General features: G+C 47.1%; 2 non-coding genes across 2 annotated transcripts; one reads left to right on the top strand and one right to left on the bottom strand.

Annotated features, from left to right (window-relative positions):
* Positions 1–931: 931 nt before the first annotated feature.
* Positions 932–1002, bottom strand: TRNAG-GCC (transfer RNA glycine (anticodon GCC)). The gene has a single exon. It is a non-coding gene; the product is annotated as a tRNA-Gly (tRNA).
* A 748-nt stretch (positions 1003–1750) lies between these two features.
* TRNAS-UGA (transfer RNA serine (anticodon UGA)) lies at positions 1751–1839 on the top strand. The gene has a single exon. It is a non-coding gene; the product is annotated as a tRNA-Ser (tRNA).
* Positions 1840–3721: the final 1882 nt, after the last annotated feature.

Genomic DNA, 3721 nt, shown 5'->3' with positions numbered 1-3721 from the left:
TAACTCCGCGGTTTCTGGGTCGAGCTGGATTCGAACCAGCGTAGGCGTTGCCAGCGGATTTACAGTCCGTCCCCATTAGCCACTCGGGCATCGACCCATAGATTTAGACCGGGCTTGGAAGTACTTGAAAACAGAATCGGTCTCGGAAGTGTAAATGAAAGGAGTTTATTGATGTTTTCAATCTGGGCCCCTCCCGCCACCCTGAGAAGGTACGAGGGCAAGAGAAGCCATAACGTCCGTAGTGCTTCTGCGAGATGAGTATAAGTACCCCCAGGGGAATTCGAATCCCCGTCGCCTCCTTGAAAGAGAGGTGTCCTAGGCCTCTAGACGATGGGGGCCCAATCACTCTTCAGATAATAAGAGATTATCTATAAATCGTCAATCTGATTCTCCCGAATCCCCCCCGAATACAACATCCAATGGATGGGGAATTGGAATACCTCTCCGAATCCTTATCGCAAAATCCCGCTCGATGCATACCTATATGCGGAACCGCATGTGGCATCTCCCACAACCTCTAGGTCGACTGCTTCCTAGATGTGTAGGAAGTCGAACACGGCATAGAGGTAACGCTGAGACTTAAACCTTGCAATTCTCCGAAGTGAAGTGAGGCAGTTGAAAAGCTTCACCCAATCCATATTTCCATGGACGATTATTTCTTTCACCGATGAACTTATGTATCCCAATAATAATTGGTAATTACCAGCAGCATCAGTAAGTATATAGGCTTCTCCATTGCTTTTGGTTCATTCAATGTTCTGTTTCCCCTCGAGGGAAAACCCAGATTGGAAATCTACGCCTCAAATCACTCGGTTATGACTTCCTCAATTGGGAATATCTCACTCCTGAAGCTCAAAAATATTCTCTCCACCGGTCTGAACTATCCCGGGGGCTACTGCCGGGGGTGGAAGCGGGGCAAGAAAGTCGGGTCGGCGGATAGCGGGAATCGAACCCGCGTCCTCTCCTTGGCAAGGAGATATTTTACCATTCAACTATATCCGCGTGATATGCCACCCCGTTCTATATTGAATAACTATATATGTGGTAACTCCTCTAGTCAACACACCTAATCCATCCACCTCGTCTCGGGATTTTCCCTCGTGGACGGAGAGCCCCCCCCCCCCCGAGGAGGAAGTGTCGATTCCGTAGACCGTAATTATTATTGATTCTCTCTCCCCACTCGCCATTATGAATCGTGAGGAGGGGGCCAGAATTACCGATACATTGAATCTCTGGGATATGAAGGAATTAAGTATACCCACTAGGAAAACTAATCCGATCCATAAGGAAGCCCCTGAAAAGACGACATTTTTGTTGCTTGACCAACCATTGGGGGAAGCAAGCACGACAGGTACACCAATTACTAGTAGGAATGAAATGGCGATTAATGTGAATAAAGCCAATTGGAAAGCAATAGTCGTAGTTAGGACTCTCGACGTATCAGAAGTAGAGGATTTGTACCATCTGATCCCCATCCGGTGGGACTTACACCATACCGAGACCGAGGATTTTGGACGGAACAAGAATCCTTCTAGTTCAGTACCCCGGAATCCAATGTCTCTTTCGAATCTCTTGATAATCCATCAAGTAGGAGTAAGAATTTGATTATTTGGAATGATCCCTATATTGATTTCATAGTAAATCATACGAAACCATCATCTCATATCTTTCGTAATAGGGGTGAATCTCGATACAATACATGTGTATCAAGATCGACAAGATCTCCGAAGAATTGGAGAAGAGCTTTCTAGGAGAGGTGGTCGAGTGGTTTATGGCTCCAGTCTTGAAAACTGGCATAGTGCTGAAACGCTATCGAGGGTTCGAATCCCTCTCTCTCCTCAATTGATTCAGTACCGGACCCGACGGGAGGGGGTATTAGTGGTCTATCGGTGGTCTAAAAGAACCACCTAGTATTTCCCAAAAAATGCCAATGTCCCCGAGGGGAGCCTATTCTTAATAATGATAGATGAGAGGAATCTTCTGAAGCAGTCTGGGGGTATTCCTCCTCCGCCCCGGTTCATGCGCCGCATCTCCAGGCCCAGGTCCCGTGTCAATACTTTCCCTATCAGGGTTCGAGGGATAGGAAACAAACAAATATGAGAGATCTGATGTTAACTAGAGGTATTTAAAATACCAGTTCTATCGATTGACTTATCGGGATGATCAAAGGTCAATTACCCACCCATTTGCGGGATGGGTACGTTCCACCAGATACAACTGGTGAGGATTCAAATTAGCTTCAAATTAGCTTACGGAGATGAGTCGTCATCGCCAAATCACCCCCTCCAGGGGGGTGATTTGTAGACATAAGTGCAAATGCTACCGAAACTTGTGGTTTCCCGGAACCCTATAGAAATGAACAGTGAGTTACACCTCGCCCTTCCCTCATCCGCGAGGTAAAGGTTACTGCTGGGTATATACCGACGTATCGAACTAACCCCACTGGGGGGTTAGTTTATGTATGAGCTGTGTCCCGGTTCCGCAAAGAACCACCAGTAGAAAATGGAAATTTGTCTGGTATGGTAGGTACTAATACTACCAAGTAATAACTTTCCATTAATATCTCAGCAATTTGTCCTAATTTAATGGTGTCATGGAAAGAACGGGTTCGGTATCACGGTCAATTCCCTTCTCAAACCCGGCTGCCGCCGCACGGGCTCTTCCCGCATGCCATAAATGACCCACAAAAAAGAAAAATCCTAGAACGAAATGGGAAGTAGCCAACCAACTTCGGGGAGATACATAGTTCACGGCATTTATCTCAGTAGCTACTCCACCTACGGAATTTAAGGAACCCAGAGGTGCATGAGTCATATACTCCGCGGAGCGTCGCTCCTGCCAGGGTTGTATATCTCTTTTCAACTTACTCAAATCCAAACCGTTGGGGCCTCTCAGTGGCTCCAACCAAGGAGCACGAAGGTCCCAGAAACGCATTGTTTCGCCTCCAAATTTGATTTCTCCCGTGGGGGAACGCATCAGGTATTTACCCAAACCAGTAGGTCCTTGAGCGGAACCTATGTTGGCGCCGAGACGCTGGTCCCTGACAAGAAAAGTAAAAGCTTGAGCTTGAGAAGCCTCTGGACCGGTAGGACCATAGAATTCACTAGGATATGCCGTGTTATTGAACCGAACGAAACAACAAGCAGTAAAACCAAAAATAGCAAGTGCTCCTAAGCTATAGGACGGGTAAGCCTCTCCGGACCACACAAAAGCGCGACGGGCCCAAGCAAATGGTTTGGTCAATATGTGCCAGATCCCCCCGGAGATACAGATGGATCCCAGCCAGACATGTCCCCCAATAATATCTTCTAGGTTATCGACACTTACAATCCAACCCTCTCCACCAAAGGGGGATTTGAGTAAGTAACCAAATATGACACTCGGGCTTAAAGTGAGATTCGTAATCTTCCGTACATCCCCACCTCCCGGGGCCCATGTGTCATACAAGCCTCCGAAATATAACGCTTTGAATACTAGGAGGAAGGCGCCGGCTCCTAACAAGATTAGATGAATACCCAATATAGTAGTCATCTTATTTTTGTCCTTCCATATATAGCCGAAAAATGGGAAGGACTCTTCTGAAGTCTCGGGGCCAATGAGAGCGTGATAAATACCCCCGAACCCTAGAACCGCGGAAGATATCAAATGAAGGACTCCAGAAACAAAATAGGGAAAGGTATCGACGACTTCCCCACCGGGACCCACTCCCCAACCTAGGGTA

This window comes from Dipteris shenzhenensis, unplaced genomic scaffold (genome assembly GCF_047967505.1).
Source record: "Dipteris shenzhenensis isolate YYH24624 ecotype China unplaced genomic scaffold, Dip_SZ_1.0 scaf0294, whole genome shotgun sequence".
NCBI classification, from domain to species: domain Eukaryota; kingdom Viridiplantae; phylum Streptophyta; class Polypodiopsida; order Gleicheniales; family Dipteridaceae; genus Dipteris; species Dipteris shenzhenensis.
Note: the sequence above shows the minus strand (reverse complement) of the source record. Positions and strands in the feature narration are given on the sequence as shown.